At 36.3% G+C, this 24,311-nt stretch overlaps 1 long non-coding RNA gene across 1 annotated transcript; it reads left to right on the forward strand.

The window, feature by feature from the left end:
* Positions 1-3,110: 3,110 nt before the first annotated feature.
* On the forward strand, positions 3,111-4,343 carry LOC126876816 (uncharacterized). The gene is made up of 3 exons (XR_007694540.1): positions 3,111-3,442; positions 3,750-3,817; positions 4,183-4,343. It is a non-coding gene; the product is annotated as an uncharacterized LOC126876816 (long non-coding RNA).
* The last annotated feature ends 19,968 nt before the right edge of the window (positions 4,344-24,311 follow it).

Consider the following 24,311-nt stretch of genomic DNA (forward strand, 5'->3'; position numbering starts at 1 on the left):
ATTTTGATCAAACGCGTATACGTTTATATACGCGTATACGTACGCGTAGGGGTTTGTGATCAGTATAAATCGCGAAATCTCTCCCTTCGACAGCGTGCCTGAATCGTTTCACCGCGGTGTACATCGCGAGTAATTCTCGATCGTATGCGTTCTACTTTCGTTGCGCGGGGGATAGCGATTTCGTCATGAAACCTAGGGGCTGCCAAGTATCGTTGACGCGCTGTTGAAGTACCGCTCCTATGGCGTAATCGGAAGCGTCGACCTTCTCCTTGCTGGTAAAGGGATCGATATTCCTGGTCTGTAAGGTTGCTCTGTTGGCGAGAGCAGCCACCTCCGTATTGTCACTCAGAGCGGCTCTTAACTTGACCGCCACCTCGTTCACCGCCACCGACCTGTCGAATTCAATGAATATATGGCCGGCTCTCGTTTTACGCACCCCCATAGGTCCTTCCAAGGTGCTCCTAGCTGCCATTATTTTCCTATAAATTGAAGCCATTCACAGCCTTCTTCAACTTTATCTAGAATGGCTTCCTTCCATCTCCTATTCCTTGGTACGCCTCTCTCTTCGATAACAACCTGCCGGTTGTTACCCGGACGCACCATAGGGATAGCTTGATCTAAGGGAGCCCTCCTCTCCCTTTTCCTTCTTTCTATCCTCATCCAACCTTCAGAATCCTCACTATAATCCTGTTCACTCCTTACCTTCCTGATTTTCCTCCCACACGCCTCGGCGTATGTGGCCTCTCCTCTTCGGGGCCTCTTAAGTTCCACTACTCTCATTGTTTCAGCCGGCGATACCACTTTCCTTTTAGGCTATCCGCCTTTAGTCATCATCGCTTCTTTCATTCTTTCTGTCCTCTCTACCCTTCTTTCTATCTCAATAGGCTCTCTTCTTCTCTTTCTCCTTCTAGCCTTCTGCTCTCCACATTGTTCCAAGGAAGACAGGATGCCTTTAATCAAATTTCCTATCTCCCTAATCCCCTCATCCTTATCTTTATCCAACTGAAATTTTTTGACTGAAACATTTAACATCTGCGCTGCACCCGCCAAGGCTTGTATGAACCCTTTCAGCTCAGCCCTGGAGATCATGTCGACCCGACTTTATTCCTTCATAATAGGAACTTACACCGAGCCGACCGTACATACTCTTAAACGATGCCGCATCGACGAGGCGAACCACCACATATGTTCGTCGCGACCCGCTAGCGCATGCGTCCTAACGTTACCCATCACGTAAATGGTGTCAGTTCTACACACGTGCGCGTCTTAATAGTAAATTTATTACGCGTATTACCGCTTCACAAAATAACGTCATCGCGAGTGTTATAATAACTCCGCTATAATTAAAGAAACGAATCTTGCTCGCATGGCCGCCCGAACCTGCAATATCTACGGCGGATAGTGAAGCGTTCCCAGAAAGTGCACGTGCGTGTTAGTATTTAGTGAATATTAATTAATTGATTATTTCTACAAAGCTCATTATCGCTTATGCATTTCCCGCAACGCGTGAATATCTTTCATTACACGTTCCTCAGTGTGCTGTTTGTTCATAATGACAAGGTGAAATACGACAGCAAAGTCGAACGCTACCGCTAATATCGCTATATACGCTAATATCGTCGCGTCAGTTATGGCGCGTTTCGACTCGCGGAATCTCTTTTCATATTTAGCCATCAGATATATCGCGATGAAATAAGGGAATACAGAGGTTAGGACAATTATCTAGTTTACTATTCGATGGAATTTTACTGCAAGTAATTTTTGAGTTACTTGTTTCTTGTTACTTGTTGTTGTTTATTTGTTTCGCTCTTCGTTAATATTCCAAATTCTCTTTTGTCATCGCTTTTTTAGCACTAACAATAAGCGTTGAGAGTAATCTTGATATGAACAGGATGATCAGAATTTTTACACGAAACGCAACAAGGTTGATTTGTGTTATCCTTACTTTCTTCGATACAGAAATCTGGATAAATACTTGCATCTGGATCGTAATTCATCTTTGAATTTAACGCTGCGACAGTCCGTTGCAATTAGAAGCAACATGACCTAAACGTTAGCAGGTCTTACATTGCATTTCGTTTGTCACATCTAATTTTTGGTGAAAAGTGAAGGCAAAATACTGAAAATCAACCGAAGATCAGAAATTAAAGAAAATTTCAGGCTGGCTTTTGACACTAATCTCACCAGGCCCGGTCAAATAACTGGTTTTAAAAGTTGAGAAATCAATTAATCGGAGAATATAAAAATTCACGTAAAGCTAAATGAACAAAAGATAAAACGATAAATGTACAATTTTAAATTAGATATTTAAACCAGTCATTTGACTAGGGGTGGTGAGGTTAGTGTTAATTAAATAGTTTAGTAGTCGTTGAGCGACATTTTGAATATTCATTCGTATAATAATTAGCAAAATAACTTTTCTTCGTTGATTCCTCCACCATAATTAATTTCCATTATTTATATCCTTCATTACACATTTCTTAATTCCCCGTTCATTCAGGATATTTCTAAGAATAAAAATCATTAGATCGGTCAAAACTTCAGGTACTACGTCGTGATAATAAAAATGATATAGAGAAAATATCAATGGACTTCAAACTTTCAACCGTGAAAAAATTATTCTCTTACTACATTTTGGACTTAAAAATAAATATCGTTTCTCTTTTATTATTTTTATATTAGTATTAAAAGCGAATACGCACTCAAAAGGCGCTTAAGACTTCATCTGCATACTGGGTCATTGCGAAACAGTAATTTTAAGTAATTTTTCACTTTCTTCATGCTGTTGCTTCAATCTTGCTTTGTTTAACGAAATTAAGATTATAAAGTAAGGTAACTAAAGTAATAAGTTAGACAAATGTGTCTGTGATGTTGCCAGTAGGGCTACGAATTATTGTACGATATTTGTAAATATCGACGTAGAGAAAGAATTGTGCTGCGCAATTCGAAAGATTCCTGCTGCGTAATTCGAAAGAAAGTGCTTCGTAGAATAGGAATGTTTTTGTTGATGTATACATTTCTTTGTCTAGATCGTTAACTGCGAAGCTGCTTGTGCCATCGGCTCATGCTCCCCCCCCTCTTTCCCCCTCCATCACACTTTGTAAGTTACTCGGCGAAACTGACGTACAAGGAGTCATTTAGTCGTCTTATTTCGTACCGATAACATGGATCGTGTTGCGTCAGGTTTGCAACATATTGTAACGTATTGGCGGCGTCGGTCTTTTATTACTCTAATAATTTAATCCAATTAAATAATCACACGCGAAAATAATAAAATTTTATCACATAATTTTGTACGCGACGTTAGAGTTCTTGTTCGCCGATTATAATTTTAACGCTCACGGTAATGTGATCCTATTTCATATTCTTTTGAATATTCTTTTTCGGTATTAGAGTCAGTGCATCTCTCAAGAGGACAAAGCTTCTGCAGGAGCTCAAGAATGTAAGTAGTTTTACATATTGTATTTCAGTTTGTTCCTTTATACAATAAATTTATTATACAATAAAAATGATTGATAATTTAGAAAACTGTAAATGCCCTCTTTAATTGAAATAAAGTCTTAAAATCTTAACATTAAAGTACAATAAAACTGGCTGATACGCATCAAAAATCACTGAATATGTTGTTCTCAAACTTTTATATTAGAGTTCCAATTTACATATTTATTAGAGTTTAGTCTTTATTGTTGCTAAAGTTTCACGTTTGTTATTATGTGTTACCGATTTTAATATCTTATGTTTTGTTATAGACATATCACTACTTCAACTTCGTCATCTTCTTCAGGAGTGTTCTAACAGTGGCACAAAAGCCAAGTATGTAAGTATTTTTACATACTTACTTTCAGTTATGTCTATTCTGTATATTTTTCTTTGATCACTATCAATGAAGAAATTTGACTGAAAATTTAGGAGGATAGCATTTTCTGAGGTTATTTTTTCGTTAAAATAAAATAAGAGTTAAAGTCTTAATACCGAATTATAAAACAAATGACTAACATACTACAGATTATTTTAGATTTTACACATTCATATTAGTGTCTCAGTTTTTATACTTATCAAATTTTATTAGAATTTCAATCTTTATTATTGCTAAAGTTACTAAAGTTAATAAACCTTCATTTTTCATTATCTCCAACTTTTCAAATAGTCAGCGATCACTCATCCTGTTTTGTTTCGTAACAGATTTTTCGCAGTTTGCATTTCTACTATTAGCCTTTCGACGGTTCCTGTCTGATGTTAGTCTCCCGGATGAAATTCGCTGGGATAGCACAGCATCCACGGTAACGTTCTCTGTTTGTCTGCTTCGAACGGTGAGTCGCATGCATTTCTGTTCTTCTGGTCACTCAATTATAAAAATAGGATAGGATAAAAGACCCGAATCGGCACGGGTGACTGGTTGTATTACGTAGAATTCTTTGCGAGCATAGTGAACGCGGGTATCTTTTATACCCGTGAGTAGTAACGCTCTTTTTTTCAAATTTATTAGTTTAGGATAGGTCTTCTTGCACAGCGCGATGATAATAATTAGTTTTTTAATAATTAAGTTAAACATATACACTTGAGAATATATTCGCGTTATTTATAAATATGCATGTTAATATTCCGTATGAATATTTGCAAATGGCAAATATCTACACGAGTATACTTGATCTTTAGCAATGAATTAATCGTGACAATATTAACCCCTTAACCTACAACTACGGGCATAGCCCGTAGTACGATGATCGAACCAAACGTAAATATTACGGGCATAGCCCGTAGTACGATGATCGGACCAAACGTAAATATTACGGGCATTCTCAAACATAAATCGTAGGTTAAGGGAATAAGTCGCGTTCGTTTATTTCACTTCTCCTAGAATTTAAAATATCAGTTAATCAAAGCAATAATTTTGAACACTGCTTCTGCATTTTCGATTATGTGCTTTGATAAAGAGATTATCTGAGATTATTTCTTTCTTAGTAATATATTTAGAGTCAGTTATTCCATTTGATCGAGTCTCAGTCTTTTTCGCTACCTTCTTTGCAATATTAAAATTTCGTTCTGGCTTATTAAATTAATACAGCAGTGTTACTTAGTTACTATTAAATTAATAAAGTAGAGTTAATCAGAATCGAAGTAGTAAAATACAAAATGAAAGAGCGTTAGTCCGTTAAATAAAAATTACACAAACTAATCATCTTCTCAGATCAGGATTTTCAAGTTTAATCAGTGGAGGTGGACCTGTGGTCGGGTAGACGCGTTTTCGGGTGACCAATCTATTTCAGAGAATTTCGTTCGAATAATCGTCGGTAAAACTAGCGCGAATGAAACATGTCATCGTCTCTGCCTTTGCCCGTCGATTTTTTCGAATTTCGCGATCGTGATCGCGAGTGGTTTTCGAAACGAACGTTAATATTGCTCGAGCATGCACGTGCGAACAGACAGCGATCGCTATATGATCGTTGTTCATCCATGAGTACTTGGATCAGCTTCCGCGATTTATCTTTTTATTTCACCTTTGTACTTTATTTTTTGGTTTGCTATTTAGAAAGTCTCGAGCTTAGATGTAAGTTTCAGCGGGCATTGCGCCCGAAGGAAGAAGAGGCTATGAGCCGAAGAGACCCGGCAAACTGCCATAGAAGAGGACAACTATCAATGACTCCTCATCCTCTGGATCATCCAGGGCATGGGAAGTCATACTTGTTACTACTTTGTCACTATGCTCGCTTTTAGTATTTGTAGTAGTAGTAGTAGTAGTAGTAGTAGTAGTTCTTTTTTTGGCCGATGAAAGGGAAGGACGTAACGGGCTAGAACACAAACTAACCAGACGAGAATGGGTGGAGACAGCTCGGGGAAACGCCAGTTACTTGAGCGATCACCCCAGTTCAAGTACATAATAGTTATATCGACAGTGAAACTATGTCGTTACCGTAATTTTAAAAAAGTTATTCTGTTTTAAGGCGTGACGGAATATTAATTAGAGTAACCGTACGTAATTACTTTCATTGCTGTAACATTATAATGTAATGGGGAAACCCGATATGTGGAAAAAGAGCGTCCAATATCGCTTTTTTAAAGCATTGTCCGCTTTTAATGGAAATAAAATAATCGTTCTTTTCGGTGTCATTTTATTCTATATTAAAAATGAAGTTTGTGTAGCATCGGTTTTATAGCATACTCATAAATATCGCGATTCTATAAACGAAAAGAAATTCTAACTAACTTTGAATATCTCAAAATGATATTGCAGATAACTATTCGATTGTTGAAAGAAATCATTCTGAATGGCAAGATCGTGGCTTGAAAGTTAACATCTTGTCTTTGAACGTGCGTGTCATAAAACGACCTACGAAAATTCTCACAATTTTTGTTCCTCCCGGCGAAACAGTATTGACGTAAAAGAAATTTATCGTGGTTTACGTTTCATTTTAAACGTTAGGATAATAGTGCAAGGATAATAATATAGTAATCTAAAAACGGAAAGCTGATACCTGGTCGAAACAAAATTGTTTCTCAAAAATAGGATCTACTTATGACACGATGTATTTTGCATGAATTGGGACATAAAGGTCAATAACTGGGTCATTACATAATTTTAATGAGAAAAAGCGTCAGGTTTCAAAGCGAGCGTCTTTATGACTTTCGGTCTATAAAACTAAGCAAATCGCGAGAAGTCGCAGCTGCTTTTAGATTCTATAATTGCAGAAATGTATATTATATTGCATGTAGAAAGAAAAGATTCTTTTTAACATATTCCAAAAAAGTTACGTACCAGCATTCAAAGTATCACAAATTGCACCTGTTATCTAAATAATTAGTCGATTATTTTAATGTGACATTTTCAGTATTTCAAACAACTTGGAACATGATCATTTTGGCGGAAGAGAAGAATGATTATTAAAATTTAAATAAGATCAAATGGAGGAAAACTTATCATTCGTACGCATTACAATGTACACTTTACAAAATAATTTTCTTTCTCATTTTTGTCCTAATTTTCTAAATGACGTCTAGGATTTCGTGTATTTAAGCATTCAGTGTTTCTTAATTTTTTACATATGACACATACAGCATGAAGGGTGGGCGCAATCTGGATAGGGTTCAGCATACAGTGCTTGTGACGTTACTAGATTCTGCTGAGTCTTTTCATACACATGCAGCATATCTACATACTTGCTCAGTAAATGAAAATTCCACTTTCATAGTAAAATGTTTTAGCAATGTCGATCGTTATTTACAGTTTTTACTATGTCTCTTGCCAACACGCGCTACAAGTAACCCAAGGTGATAAAAATATACGGACTTCGGCGACCTGCCGATTCCAACGTTCCATCGATATAAACAGAAACCTATTTCTTCTACTTCGGACACTTATTACGACGTAAAATTTGTTGCCTACATTTTTATTTACCCTCGAACTACCTTGTATTAGGTGTCGTTGAAATCGTCCCAACACGCTCTGATATATTAGACATAAAAAAAAGTAGGGCAAATAATTAGCAAAAATGCAGACGACCTTAAAATCTTTGAAATCTTTTCACCCACGAAAGATTGTTACTACCACATTATGGCATCCTCCACGCTGTACATCTTTTGTACAGTATATACAGGGTGGTTGGTAACTTGGTGGTACAAGCGGAAGGGGGTGATTCTACGCGAAAAAGAAGTCGAAAATACAGAATAATCGTAATTGTATCGTTGGCGTCTGTTAGTCCAAATATCCGGTACATTCTATTAAAGTTATTTATTTAGAACAAATTGTACATATATGACGATAGTGTCGTTTGCAAACAAACTTTTTCCAACTGTTATTTTCTCTTTTATTTACATATGTAACATCTAGTGTATACATCGTGTAATATAATTTTGTATCAACGCGTCCCTAAATTTTGGAATGTAGACCATAAGCATCCACTGCCGATATGCCCAGCATGTTTCAGAAACCTTATTGCCTAATTATTATAATTTCGAACAAGAACAAAGCTGTCATAGCGTAATTTTATATTTATTTATCTTTCTATTCGACTTTGCTGTCAGTCAAGGTTTCGAAATATTTCCCTTCTATGATTGATTTCCATCGTTAACTTGTGTCTTAACATTACTGGATAAAAAAGAACCAAAGACTTTATATGTAAATATTTCGATAGTCTTTTGTCAAAGGTATAATGCTAAGAGAACGCAAACAAGCATATGCGTAACAATGTTGTTAGATACTTTCAAAGCAAGTTAAAGTCAGTAAAGTTGAAAAAAAAAGGAGTAAGGACAAAAACCTGAAGATCGCAGCAAGGTTAAGCAATAGCATCCAGTTCTAAGTCCTTTCTCTTTACTTTTGTTGCTTCGTTTGATAGTTTTAACGACAGACACTCTTTTAACAAATTACTTGAATCGCTTCTTATTTTTTATTTCTGCAAACAGTTTATGTTAGCTATGCTCATAAAAAATACTAATAATTAATAATTTTAATAGGGGGAGAAAAGTTATTCCACTGAAATATAAAGTTCAATTTACCAATAAGCATTGAATGTTTTTAACTTTGCACTTATATTAATTTAAGACAACTATAGAATGTTATTAATTAAATAAATTTAAATAAATGCAATAAGTATCAATCTTACATGATATACTAAGATTCAAATATTTCCCTTCGTGTTAGAATTTGATTAAGTAGAAAGTTGTATTTTCTAATTTTATTAGATGATCTTTGAATTCTGTTTGTGAGCCGCTTAAACGTAAAATCCATGCTTTTGTGCTCAGAGGCACAGATAAATTAAGGTAAGAACTACTTTTCATAAATTATAATAAACGCATAGTACGTTTAATTATCATAAATACAAGATATGGTATAGTAAAAATCAGTAATTACATAGAGATTATTTCTCAGTAGCTGTAAATTGTTAAAAAGAGAAGACGATCACCTACAGGCGATGCTAGTACTGAAATGTTGAGGTTATTCGGTGTGTAAACAGAGAAAACACGTGGATAAATTGTAAGGTAGAAAATATATTTAAATAGAAGTGTAATAAGTAAAAATACAATTTGAGCTGGTCCAGATCCGCACGCTAGCTGTGTTACCTAATAACTTAAAAACCCCGAAGCCAACGTCGCCTGTCTACTGATTATGGCCTGACTTCGTCGCAGTCTTTTGTCTACGCGCTGTCGATGGCTTCAGTGCTTGAGAAAACTAAAAAAGACCAGATGTAGAGTTTTCTTAGAAGTGGTAACCACTTCAACACCCTCCCTAAAACTCTACATCCCTACAAACAATTATCTCAAATTTACAAATTATCTCTTAATATTTTCTAACTCTTGTCGTAAATATCTGAAAATTAATTTGTCAATGCCTTCTCAAGTACATTTGCCAGCCGCCTTTCTCTTTTCCATACAAATTAATTTATTACACAAAAAAAAAACTAGAAGACTAAACAGATCATGTAGAGTTTTTCCTCTTTTTTTTTTTGAGAAGTAATAATCACTTCGACACCCTCCCTAAAAACTCTACATGTTTACAAGCAATTACCTATTAATATCTTTTTTACTTTTGAAACCTAACTTTTTCCTTAAATATTCAAATCTCGGTTTTGGCAACGCCTTTGTACATATATCTGCCAATTGCTCTTCGCTTGTTACATACGTTATATCAATTTCGCCTCTATTGTATAAATCTCGCAAGAAATGATATCTTACGTCAATATGCTTACTTCTTTGATGGAATTCTGGATTCTTAATTAATTTCACGGCACTGGTATTGTCTACACATAGCATATACTTAAGGATCTCTAATTTACATTCAAGAAATATTTTCTTTAGCCACATAATTTCTTTCGCTCCTGAGGCTGCACTGACATATTCAGCTTCGGTCGTAGATAGAGCTACACATTGTTGTCGCTTACATTGCCATGTGATGGCCGCATTCGCATACTTACATACAACGCCTGATGTCGACTTTCTTGTTTCTTTGTCGCCTGCATAGTCAGCGTCGCTAAAGGTTTCGAGACTGCCTGCTTTTGTATATAAGAGTCCCATGTCTGCGGTCCCTTTTATGTAGCGCAAAATTCGTTTGACTAATTTCCATTGATACTGGTTTGGATTCTCTAAGTGTCTCGCCGCTATATTTATTGCAAAACTAATATCTGGCCTACTTACGGTTTGTAAAAACATTAAGTTCCCTACGGCTTCTCTGTATGGTGCGTTACAATCATTATCGCCTATGTTACTTTCGTTCCAATTAGTCTCGATAGGTGTAGAAACACTGTTTGCCTCATTCATATTAAATTTTTGCAATATGTTTTCGATATACCTACTCTGATGAATGAATATTGAACCATCTTCTAATCTATTAATTTCAAGTCCAAGAAAACTCTTTACTTCTTTCGAACTCGTAATTTTGAATTCTTTATTTAAATCATCGAAGAATTTATCAATTAAAGATTCGTCTGAAGCTGCTACCACTCCATCGTCTACGTATATGGTCATCGACATTAATTTGTCGTCTTCTGTATAAATATAAAAACAAGGATCTGCGTTACTCTGATAAAATTTTAATTTCGAGATAAATTTTGTGAAACGTTCCGTCCAACATCTTGGAGACTGCTTTAAGCCATATAGGCTTTTTAGCAATTTACAAACCCGATTTGTACCATCATCATAACCTTTAGGTTGTTTCATATAAATATCTTCTTCCAGACTTCCATATAAGAATGCGGTTTTAATGTCGAACTGTCCGAGGTGTAAATTATTTTTGGCTGCAATACTAAGCATTAATCTAATTGTGTCAAACCGAGCAACGGGACTATATGTTTCCTTATAATCTATGCCTTCTTTCTGTGAACACCCTTTTATTACAAGTCGCGCTTTGTATCGTTCCGAGTTGTCCGGATTTAGCTTTATCGTTAAAACCCACCTATTGCTAAGTACCTTCTGATCTTTAGGTTTTTCTACAAGTATCCACGTCTTATTTTCATGGTGCGATTTCATTTCATCATTCATAGCTGTTTCCCATAACTCTTTCTTTTCGGATCTCATCGCTTCGTTAAAATCCACCGGTAATTTTTCCGCTACGTACGTTACTGGGTTACCATAAAAATCGGTTCGTTTGATCTTATCTCTATCTCTCAATTGTCTCACATTGTCGCTAGTTCCATGAGGTTGTTTTTCATGTTCACTCTCTGCACTTTCATACGTACATGCTCTATCGCTCTGCGCACTCACATCTTCGCGCTCGACAATTTTCGGTAAACTTAATTTTACGAATTTCGCATTTTCTAGTTCAGGCTTAAATATTACGTCACGGCTTAATATTACATTTTTTACTGTTGGCACGTACACTCGATACCCTCGTCCGTCATCTAAATAGCCTACCAAATATCCCTTGTTAGCCTTTTTGTCACGTTTTGTCCTTTTCTCCGCAGGTATGTGAGCAAAGCACTCAGTACCGAAAACCCTAAACTTTTCTAAATTCGGCGGTTTCCCGTACCACAGTTCATTTGGTGTTTTCTTATCTTGCCTTGTCGGCCCCGTCTTATTTATGACATGTACTGCTGTGTTCATGGCTTCGGCCCATAAGAACAGCGGTAGATTTGGTTTCGAATATAGCATCGACCGACCTGCCTCTACTATTGTTCTATTTTCCCTTTCTGCGACACCATACTGTTCAGGCGTGTATGGGACGTTAATCGTGTGCCTAATTCCCTGACTTCTTAGAAATTCCTTGACTTCTTTATTTTGGAATTCTTTCCCTCCATCACTATGAATTTCTTTAATTTTATCCTTAAATTGATTTTCAACTTCTAGGCAAAAGGTTTTTAGTTTTTCAGTTACTTCTGACTTACGTCGGAAGAAGTAAATCTTTGTGAATTTTGAAAAATCGTCTTTAAATGTCAGAAAATACAGTTTCTTGCCTAATGACTCGACTTCCATAGGTCCACATACATCCGTATAAATAATTTCGCGAGGTTTAGTCGCCCGCTTGATTTTCTCGTGAAAACTCGATCTATGCTGTTTCCCGTACGCGCAACCTTCACAGAAAAAGTTATTATCCTCTACAACTTTCATATTTGAATTCTTTAAGAATTCTTTAACATGTCTGATGTTCTGATGACATAGCCGTTCGTGCCATAACTGCAATGTGTCCGCGTTTGACTCCGCTCTATTGCTAAAATTACAAACTGACGGTATGATAACTCGCATATCTACTTTATACAAATTTCCGATAACAGAACCTCTTGCTATTATTTTCTGATTTTGTAAAAATATGCAAATGGTCCCTTCCTTTGAAATACAAAAATCTATGCCCCTTCTTGCGACAGATCTAATCAAAAACAGATTTCTTTTCATACCTGGTACGTTTAGAACATCGCTCATTGTACATATTACCCATTTGCCGTCCACAAAAGTCTCTACTCTGATTTTTCCTTTGCCGCACGCATCCATGAACGTACCATCGCCGATCTCTATCTTCACCGTGTTATCGAATTCTTCGAAAACGCTGAACCATTCCCGTCGTCCTGTCATGTGATCCGTAGCTCCTGAGTCGATTATCCAAACATCAGGGTTTGCCGTTTGTATCGCTGAGGTACTTCCTAATAGACCAATTCCGCTGTGATCCCGATTTTGGTTTCTAGGTTCCTGGTTGTCTCTACTGTTGCTTCTTTTGTTATTTTTAAAACAGTTTTTGCTGGTGTGGCCTTTCCTTTTGCATATAAAGCATCTAAAGCAATCCTTCTTTAGATGGCCAACTTTTCCACAGTTAAAGCAACTTGGTCCTTGTTTCTCGTATTCACGTTTACTTGACTGCTTCTGCTGTTCCCTTTTATAATTATTACCTTTTGTTACCAGTGCCACCGATGTTTCCTGGTCGTCTTTCTTCCATCTAATTTCTTCCGTCATCAGCCTGGTACTAAGCCTGTCTAAGGTCTTCTTTTCTTCTTCCACGGAATCCCACGCACTGTGAAAATGATCGAATTTGTTTGGTAACACCGATAAAATGCGTGTTATCAGCATTTTCTCGCCAATTTCACTCCCAAGGGCTTTCATCTTCGCCGCTATGAGTTCCAACTTTGATAGGTTGTAAGAGACATTTTCAGATTCTTCCCATTTAAAATCGAAGAACTGCTTCTGGACCATATTTAAATTCTCATCCGACTTCATGTCATATACTGTATTCAGCTTTTTCCACATTTCATGTGCTGTCGTGCAACATAAAAGAAGATCCAACGGTTTCTTTCCTACTGAGGTCACGATTAATTTTCTCGCTAATCGATCTGCTTTCAAAAATCTTCCACGAGCGATTTCTTTCTCCGCGCTGTTACCTGGATGACACAAATTCCCTTCACACACGTTGATCAGGTCGTCATCTTCCTCCAAAAGTGTACGCATAACAAAACGCCACTGGAGCCAATTTTCTTCGCCGCGTAACATCTCGACCTTCGCACTTGCTGATTCCATTTTAGCACTATCCCTTATTTTACTAAGCACAACACTTTAACAATTTATTCATTTCACGTTGCTACCTTGCAATTTACAGCCCTGGGCCCATAACCTGTTGAGGTTATTCGATGTGTAAACAGAGAAAACACGTGGATAAATTGTAAGGTAGAAAATATATTTAAATAGAAGTGTAATAAGTAAAAATACAATTTGAGCTGGTCCAGATCCGCACGCTAGCTGTGTTACCTAATAACTGAAAAACCCCGAAGCCAACGTCGCCTGTCTACTGTTTATGGCCTGACTTCGTCGCTGTCTTTTGTCTACGCGCTGTCGATGGCTTCAGTGCTTGAGAAAACTAAAAAAGACCAGATGTAGAGTTTTCTTAGAAGTGGTAACCACTTCTTCAATTTCCACTTCAATTTCCAAATTTCAGTTTCCTAGCGGGATGGGTAAGTGAGAGTGAAATTTCGCTTGCAAAATTCCACTCGAACAGATAGACGGAAAAGTAATCTAAATAAAAAGCACGAATAAAAAAAGTTTGAGGGAAATCAGATGCGGTCGCGTAAAATTGATCACCGTGAAAAGTTTTGCGGAGTGTATTTGATGACAGTTAATTCCCGACACTATTTTCGTTCGAGGACTATCGAAGGTCGATCGTTTCCACAGATTCCTTCCGTCGTAAACCTCGTTCTTCCTTCTATCACTTTTCAAGGCATAAGGATCGAGAACGGGGTTTGCTGCCATTTCAAGCGCGCCCCTCATTACTCGTTCTCGTAAGTTCAACATTCGTTGAGCGCTTTGCTTCGCGGATGGCGAATCTTCTCAGCTTCTCCTGGTAGATTGTCTTCGTCTTCTTTCGTTTCCAATGGCAGCATCCGCCTTGGATGAACGATGCTGCTTCCTTGGAATCTCCACTATGTCGCCTATCCGCGTATTCCATTAGACCGACCTCAGTCAGAACTTTCTTTGTAAACATGGAACAATTTAAGCTATATCGAGCATGTATCACGCGTTATGTCGTCTGTCTTTGTCTTCCGCCACTATACTCATCGTAATTTTTATTCCAATATGGCTTATCGCGTAAAAGTTTGTTATCACAAACAAGTTGCTTGGTCGAAAACTCGAAACATCAGCAACTATGGTGGAGCTATCGAAAAGCTAGCTTCCTGTTGCCATGACCAAGAAATATGTTGTCAAGATCGTCATTCTGAACAACTTTTTCTTATACATATAATAGGCTCCGTTTTAGTTTTAGAGTTGTACACAAACGTATGTTTGATAGTGTATATGAATTTTCTTTTTATATTTTCTATAAAATTGTACATTAACATAACATAATACATTAATCGTACATTAGATATAACAAATCTACTGATTAAATACTTATTCGTGTAGCTTAGTATTTTTCCTTCTTTTTTAATGTTACTGGATTATAATCGCCTATTTAACTAACCTGGAATTCCTTGGAATTCAGAGATTGTAATTTTTGTTACTTTTTCCAATGTTTATAATGTATGATACTGTAATATCGTAAGGTAGTTTGAACTAGAGATCGGTTGAAAATAGAAAAAAACCGTATACGTCGACTTCCTGTGGTTCGTTTACATTTAAGAGTGCCAACGTGACTAAAGTCACCTAGTTCTTACATAGGTGTGAGGAAAACAATAGACAACGTTAGACGAGAAGCACGGTTTCGTTTTTCAAGGCGTCGAAGAGTAGAGTTGATAGGGGGGGGGGGGGGGTAAGATTAATTCGTACAAAAAAAGGCATGTTTTTGTGAATTTTTTCTGACGATACAGTTAAAATTTCTTTTTTAAAACCAATGGTGCATTAAAGTATGACATTCGAAGAATATTGTATAAAATTTTCACGGAGAAATATTAAAAAATACGGCAATGGCAGCAGTTATTCGGACGTGTCTCGGAAAAAAGTATAATTGCAGTGCCCCTCAGAACTTGGTGCTGTATCATCAGAAATCAAAAAGTTGAAGTTCATTCGTTAGCTAACAGCCTTCCCCAGGTAACGCTGCGAAGGTTTCTTTCGATATTTTAATTGTTAACTTTTTCGGAACACTTTGAAGGGAAAAACGCGATTTTGTGCGAAAATTTTCGGCTAATTTGTTATTTTAAAATAAAAATAATTAACGAATTTGAAAATCTTCTGTAGCGTTTCCTGGAAAATTATGTGCAGAAATAGTCTTCAAAATTTCAAAAGGATGGGTGCAGTAATTTTGAAGTAATTGAGGGCACCGACTTTGAAAACGTGAGTTGTGGGGAAAACGCTTTAAAGTTTTGAACACTAAAAAATCTGGTATAAAACTTTCATAAACGAATTTTATCGGCTTACCTCTTCACTAGCGTAGCAATTGTTGAGAAGACTAATAAAAAATCAATTATCCTATAATATTTTTCACGATCTTTCGTAACTTGATCTTCAACGGTCACTTTTATTTTTTTATCTGACGCGCTACTTGTTAAAGTGCCTTCGTATTATGCGGAGGTACAATTTTTCTAGGTCGATATAATCTCGATCTAGTTGATTGTCTATCAGATCTAGTAACTTTTAGGCATTTTAGTAATAATTTAACACAAAACTTAATGAAAATTGAATATTTACTCCTACACTAAATTTTTTACTCTACACTGACAAAATATACAGTACAGGTATAAGGAGGTTTGTACTTAAGTCGCTAAGTACTATAAATAGATCTGGAGGTAAGATTAGGTATTATATGGAGAAAAAAACGTCTGCGAAGTAACAATAGCACGCTTGGATCGGGTAGGTAATAAAATCCGACATGTACAAAAATACTCGTAACTTCGTCAATTTTGCTCCAATCGACTTGAAATTTTGACACAATATTCTTAAGATGTTATGCATTCAACTAAAAAATGCCAAAAAAAAAATTTTGACACCCTCCCCCCCCCCCCCTAATCGAGACACCGAAGAGTAGAGTCGAGAGAATTGATAGAGTTGTTAGAGAGAGAGAGAGAGAGAGTGTGTGTGTGTGTGTTAGATTCGTTGTGACGAGAGTGCTCAAATAACTGCAAAGTTAAGTAAATATCGTTTTCTGTCCAATTTATATTTGTATATTCAATTTAATATTAATAAATTCTGAGCAATCGGGAAAAAATTTCCATCTTTATTTTCCGATATTACAACACCAAACATAATTTTCAGTTCTTTCTGATTCTTTAATGACAGATGATTGACATTTTTTGTTTCACTGACGTGTGACAATCGCAAAAATTTTCAGGGTCCCATAATTATGTGTTGAAAATGACAACGTATGTTCTCGCTCGCCATCTACATGCTGACGGCTAGTTACAAAAGGGAATAAGTAGAAGATGTTACTAGACACGGCCGATAGACCAGATCGATAGTTTAAGACATCCTTTTCGTTCGTTCGTTCGTGTCCCTTCCAAGTATGTGCAATAAAGGTTTTTCGACTCCGAGACGTGTGGTGTTTTTCATCCGAATAATAAAGTAATAACTAAGGCGATCCTACTTCTAAATATAGATATAACAACATTATGTTACCATAGTTTAGGAAGACCTGCCCTAAACATCTCAACTCAAAAGTTATAACAGTTAAAAGTTAGCTAAATTATTAGGTTGTTCCAAAAGTTACTTTCATTTTATGAGGAAATAGTAGATGCACGACATTTTTTGTTTTACATTATTTTACTGAATTATAATTATTAAATATAATCCAATAAAATAATATAATAATTTTAACAACAATTTTTAATAATTAGTTTTGATAATAATTAATCAATTATAATTCGAAAAGAGTCGAATATAAAACGAAAGGGATCAAGAAATGCTATGGGATACTTACGCTATAACGAATGTTCTAACGATCTTTCATTGTAGTCCAAACGTTTTTCCATTCTTCTCTTTGGGTTACGTAGCTCTTTCGTTATGTCTCTTTCTGTAATTTTTTAATTTTACAGAATACAACGTTAGCACAAACGTTGAAGAAATATGAAGATACACCCAGAGATAACAAAATATAAAGCTTCAAGAGTGGAGATATATACTCCGAGATAACGAGATAAAAAATAAAACGTTGGATGCCTTGAACCCTAGTAACAACGCAAGAACACACACTGTCTTTTAAGTTCCAATAAAAAGTTTGTGAAACTCAGAATGAGTATTATGAGCATGGATGCTATTTAAACGTCGAAATCTATGTAATAATATAAGGCAATTACTTTTTAACTTTTGGGATGCAATGTATAGGAATCGATGTATCTACCTGTTTGATTCGCATTATTAAAAATCTTGGAAGTAACTTTATCAATTCCAAGACAGATTTCCTGATGTACACACATCATCGAGAGATAAATGTCGCCTGTTTTGTATAAACAGTTTTTGTTTCGATAGATAAAGTCTCGAAAGAATTCACGAATTGAATTTCTGAAAATTTATGAATTTATGAAAATTCATATCTCGTGTTAGAATCAACAGATTCATTATCAAGGAGAATATTATAACCTGCATTAAAGAAAATCCTGCATCACAGCGCCAGATGATCACTGTTTTATCTAGAGATACTAGCAAAGCTATTATCTATTAAATCTAAAATATTCATTCTTGAATCGATGATAACAAGATCTATGAATGATGTGGTTTTGGAACAAAATGCGATATAGGATCTATGAAGTTGAAGCTGCAACTGTTTCTGGCTGTCATGCATTCATTCGTTGACTCCTCATTTCTTCCCGTTTGTATCTCTTCAGATATCTTCTTCTTTCGAACAGTTTCACTCATGAAAAGCTAAATATCGTAGGATACGCGAAAGGAACAGAAACTCAATCGGATAGAAAAAGGCAAATATAAAACAATACAAAAACTATGTATATTATATTAATATCTCGAAATATAACATCCGTTTCGGTTCATATAGAACCGAGGAGAACAACAAAATTAAATAAAAAAAACTCTACGATTATTGTTACGCAAATTGCCAAATTCCATATGTTCGAAATTGAGATCTCCTGCAATAAAATAACAATTATTTAAAAAGATATATAATATATATATATATATATATATATATATATATATATATATATATATATATATATATATAATAGAAATAATATCTATAATAATATATATGATATAAATTATACAAGTACGTCTAATTCATTGGTAAACTCGGTCTTTGCTGAACAAGTTGCATAAACAGAAATAATAAAGACTCTAGTATTCTTGGCGATTCTGATTCTAACTATTGCGAACTTTATTTTAGTTCGTTTTACTCCGCTACTAATACTTACGAATCGTATTTATTTGTTTCGCTCTTCGTTAATGTTGAAGTGGTTACCACTTCCATGAAAACTCTACATCTGGTCTTTTTTAGTTTTCTCAAGCACTGAAGCCATCGACAGCGCGTAGACAAAAGACAGCGACGAAGTCAGGCCATAAACAGTAGACAGGCGACGTTGGCTTCGGGGTTTTTCAGTTATTAGGTAACACAGCTAGCGTGCGGATCTGGACCAGCTCAAATTGTATTTTTACTTATTACACTTCTATTTAAATATATTTTCTACCTTACAATTTATCCACGTGTTTTCTCTGTTTACACACCGAATAACCTCAACAGGTTATGGGCCCAGGGCTGTAAATTGCAAGGTAGCAACGTGAAATGAATAAATTGTTAAAGTGTTGTGCTTAGTAAAATAAGGGATAGTGCTAAAATGGAATCAGCAAGTGCGAAGGTCGAGATGTTACGCGGCGAAGAAAATTGGCTCCAGTGGCGTTTTGTTATGCGTACACTTTTGGAGGAAGATGACGACCTGATCAACGTGTGTGAAGGGAATTTGTGTCATCCAGGTAACAGCGCGGAGAAAGAAATCGCTCGTGGAAGATTTTTGAAAGCAGATCGATTAGCGAGAAAATTAATCGTGACCTCAGTAGGAAAGAAACCGTTGGATCTTCTTTTATGTTGCACGACAGCACATGAAATGTGGAAAAAGCTGAATACAGTATATGACATGAAGTCGGATGAGAATTTAAATATGGTCCAGAAGCAGTTCTTCGATTTTAAATGGGAAGAATCTGAAAATGTCTCTTACAACCTATCAAAGTTGGAACTCATAGCGGCGAAGATGAAAGCCCTTGGGAGTGAAATTGGCGAGAAAATGCTGATAACACGCATTTTATCGGTGTTACCAAACAAATTCGATCATTTTCACAGTGCGTGGGATTCCGTGGAAGAAGAAAAGAAGACCTTAGACAGGCTTAGTACCAGGCTGATGACGGAAGAAATTAGATGGAAGAAAGACGACCAGGAAACATCGGTGGCACTGGTAACAAAAGGTAATAATTATAAAAGGGAACAGCAGAAGCAGTCAAGTAAACGTGAATACGAGAAACAAGGACCAAGTTGCTTTAACTGTGGAAAAGTTGGCCATCTAAAGAAGGATTGCTTTAGATGCTTTATATGCAAAAGGAAAGGCCACACCAGCAAAAACTGTTTTAAAAATAACAAAAGAAGCAACAGTAGAGACAACCAGGAACCTAGAAACCAAAATCGGGATCACAGCGGAATTGGTCTATTAGGAAGTACCTCAGCGATACAAACGGCAAACCCTGATGTTTGGATAATCGACTCAGGAGCTACGGATCACATGACAGGACGACGGGAATGGTTCAGCGTTTTCGAAGAATTCGATAACACGGTGAAGATAGAGATCGGCGATGGTACGTTCATGGATGCGTGCGGCAAAGGAAAAATCAGAGTAGAGACTTTTGTGGACGGCAAATGGGTAATATGTACAATGAGCGATGTTCTAAACGTACCAGGTATGAAAAGAAATCTGTTTTTGATTAGATCTGTCGCAAGAAGGGGCATAGATTTTTGTATTTCAAAGGAAGGGACCATTTGCATATTTTTACAAAATCAGAAAATAATAGCAAGAGGTTCTGTTATCGGAAATTTGTATAAAGTAGATATGCGAGTTATCATACCGTCAGTTTGTAATTTTAGCAATAGAGCGGAGTCAAACGCGGACACATTGCAGTTATGGCACGAACGGCTATGTCATCAGAACATCAGACATGTTAAAGAATTCTTAAAGAATTCAAATATGAAAGTTGTAGAGGATAATAACTTTTTCTGTGAAGGTTGCGCGTACGGGAAACAGCATAGATCGAGTTTTCACGAGAAAATCAAGCGGGCGACTAAACCTCGCGAAATTATTTATACGGATGTATGTGGACCTATGGAAGTCGAGTCATTAGGCAAGAAACTGTATTTTCTGACATTTAAAGACGATTTTTCAAAATTCACAAAGATTTACTTCTTCCGACGTAAGTCAGAAGTAACTGAAAAACTAAAAACCTTTTGCCTAGAAGTTGAAAATCAATTTAAGGATAAAATTAAAGAAATTCATAGTGATGGAGGGAAAGAATTCCAAAATAAAGAAGTCAAGGAATTTCTAAGAAGTCAGGGAATTAGGCACACGATTAACGTCCCATACACGCCTGAACAGTATGGTGTCGCAGAAAGGGAAAATAGAACAATAGTAGAGGCAGGTCGGTCGATGCTATATTCGAAACCAAATCTACCGCTGTTCTTATGGGCCGAAGCCATGAACACAGCAGTACATGTCATAAATAAGACGGGGCCGACAAGGCAAGATAAGAAAACACCAAATGAACTGTGGTACGGGAAACCGCCGAATTTAGAAAAGTTTAGGGTTTTCGGTACTGAGTGCTTTGCTCACATACCTGCGGAGAAAAGGACAAAACGTGACAAAAAGGCTAACAAGGGATATTTGGTAGGCTATTTAGATGACGGACGAGGGTATCGAGTGTACGTGCCAACAGTAAAAAATGTAATATTAAGCCGTGACGTAATATTTAAGCCTGAACTAGAAAATGCGAAATTCGTAAAATTAAGTTTACCGAAAATTGTCGAGCGCGAAGATGTGAGTGCGCAGAGCGATAGAGCATGTACGTATGAAAGTGCAGAGAGTGAACATGAAAAACAACCTCATGGAACTAGCGACAATGTGAGACAATTGAGAGATAGAGATAAGATCAAACGAACCGATTTTTATGGTAACCCAGTAACGTACGTAGCGGAAAAATTACCGGTGGATTTTAACGAAGCGATGAGATCCGAAAAGAAAGAGTTATGGGAAACAGCTATGAATGATGAAATGAAATCGCACCATGAAAATAAGACGTGGATACTTGTAGAAAAACCTAAAGATCAGAAGGTACTTAGCAATATGTGGGTTTTAACGATAAAGCTAAATCCGGACAACCCGGAACGATACAAAGCGCGACTTGTAATAAAAGGGTGTTCACAGAAAGAAGGCATAGATTATAAGGAAACATATAGTCCCGTTGCTCGGTTTGACACAATTAGATTAATGCTTAGTATTGCAGCCAAAAATAATTTACACCTCGGACAGTTCGACATTAAAACCGCATTCTTATATGGAAGTCTGGAAGAAGATATTCATATGAAACAACCTAAAGGTTATGATGATGGTACAAATCGGGTTTGTAAATTGCTAAAAAGCCTATATGGCTTAAAGCAGTCTCCAAGATGTTGGACGGAACGTTTCACAAAATTTATCTCGAACTTAAAATTTTATCAGAGTAACGCAGATCCTTGTTTTTATATTTATACAGAAGACGACAAATTAATGTCGATGACCATATACGTAGACGATGGAGTGGTAGCAGCTTCAGACGAATCTTTAATTGATAAATTCTTCGATGATTTAAATAAAGAATTCAAAATTACGAGTTCGAAAGAAGTAAAGAGTTTTCTTGGACTTGAAATTAATAGATTAGAAGATGGTTCAATATTCATTCATCAGAGTAGGTATATCGAAAACATATTGCAAAAATTTAATATGAATGAGGCAAACAGTGTTTCTACACCTATCGAGACTAATTGGAACGAAAGTAACATAGGCGATAATGATTGTAACGCACCATACAGAGAAGCCGTAGGGAACTTAATGTTTTTACAAACCGTAAGTAGGCCAGATATTAGTTTTGCAATAAATATAGCGGCGAGACACTTAGAGAATCCAAACCAGTATCAATGGAAATTAGTCAAACGAATTTTGCGCTACATAAAAGGGACCGCAGACATGGGACTCTTATATACAAAAGCAGGCAGTCTCGAAACCTTTAGCGACGCTGACTATGCAGGCGACAAAGAAACAAGAAAGTCGACATCAGGCGTTGTATGTAAGTATGCGAATGCGGCCATCACATGGCAATGTAAGCGACAACAATGTGTAGCTCTATCTACGACCGAAGCTGAATATGTCAGTGCAGCCTCAGGAGCGAAAGAAATTATGTGGCTAAAGAAAATATTTCTTGAATGTAAATTAGAGATCCTTAAGTATATGCTATGTGTAGACAATACCAGTGCCGTGAAATTAATTAAGAATCCAGAATTCCATCAAAGAAGTAAGCATATTGACGTAAGATATCATTTCTTGCGAGATTTATACAATAGAGGCGAAATTGATATAACGTATGTAACAAGCGAAGAGCAATTGGCAGATATATGTACAAAGGCGATGCCAAAACCGAGATTTGAATATTTAAGGAAAAAGTTAGGTTTCAAAAGTAAAAAAGATATTAATAGGTAATTGCTTGTAAACATGTAGAGTTTTTAGGGAGGGTGTCGAAGTGATTATTACTTCTCAAAAAAAAAAAGAGGAAAAACTCTACATGATCTGTTTAGTCTTCTAGTTTTTTTTTTGTGTAATAAATTAATTTGTATGGAAAAGAGAAAGGCGGCTGGCAAATGTACTTGAGAAGGCATTGACAAATTAATTTTCAGATATTTACGACAAGAGTTAGAAAATATTAAGAGATAATTTGTAAATTTGAGATAATTGTTTGTAGGGATGTAGAGTTTTAGGGAGGGTGTTGAAGTGGTTACCACTTCTAAGAAAACTCTACATCTGGTCTTTTTTAGTTTTCTCAAGCACTGAAGCCATCGACAGCGCGTAGACAAAAGACAGCGACGAAGTCAGGCCATAAACAGTAGACAGGCGACGTTGGCTTCGGGGTTTTTCAGTTATTAGGTAACACAGCTAGCGTGCGGATCTGGACCAGCTCAAATTGTATTTTTACTTATTACACTTCTATTTAAATATATTTTCTACCTTACAATTTATCCACGTGTTTTCTCTGTTTACACACCGAGTAACCTCAACAATAGAGACAGACACTAAATGTATCGGTTTTGAGGAAAACTCATTAGAGGCAGATTAGAGAAATGATAGCGAAGATAACTATTCATTGGATGGTATGGATAAGGAAGAGTTAGAAGGTAGGGAAGATGAAAATGATAGTAGTTCTGAAAGCTCAAACACTACTAGGAGATCTACACGTATTAAGAAAACTCCAGTAAGGTATCCAGACTATGGATAAGGAAATAGAATGTCTCTATAAGAATAAAACTTGGAAATTGGTAGAAAGGGTAAAAGGCAAAGAAGTATTAGATGTAAAATGGGTTTACACGAAAAAATCAGAGGACAGGTATAAGGCTAGATTAGTGGTAAGGGGATTTCAACAAAGAAACGTAGCCGATGACATATATTCTCCAGTGGCGAGTAATCAGACCTTTAAGATATTGCTATCATATTGTTGTCAAAATGGATTAATAATGGAGCAAATGGATGTAGAAACTGCCTTTATAAATGGTGAAGTAACCTCGGAGGTATATGTAAATCAACCAAAGGGATATGCGGACGGAACGAATAGAGTTTGTAAATTATCGAAAGCGCTTTATGGGTTAAAAGAAAGTCCGAGGGACTGGTATGAGTGTTTTGATAAGTATGTGACGAGATTAGGTTTTAAGAAGAACAATATAGAGCTGTGCCTATATACTTATGGAGAGGGAGAAA

The sequence above is a fragment of the Bombus huntii genome, unplaced genomic scaffold (assembly GCF_024542735.1).
Source record: "Bombus huntii isolate Logan2020A unplaced genomic scaffold, iyBomHunt1.1 ctg00000096.1, whole genome shotgun sequence".
NCBI lineage: Eukaryota > Metazoa > Arthropoda > Insecta > Hymenoptera > Apidae > Bombus > Bombus huntii.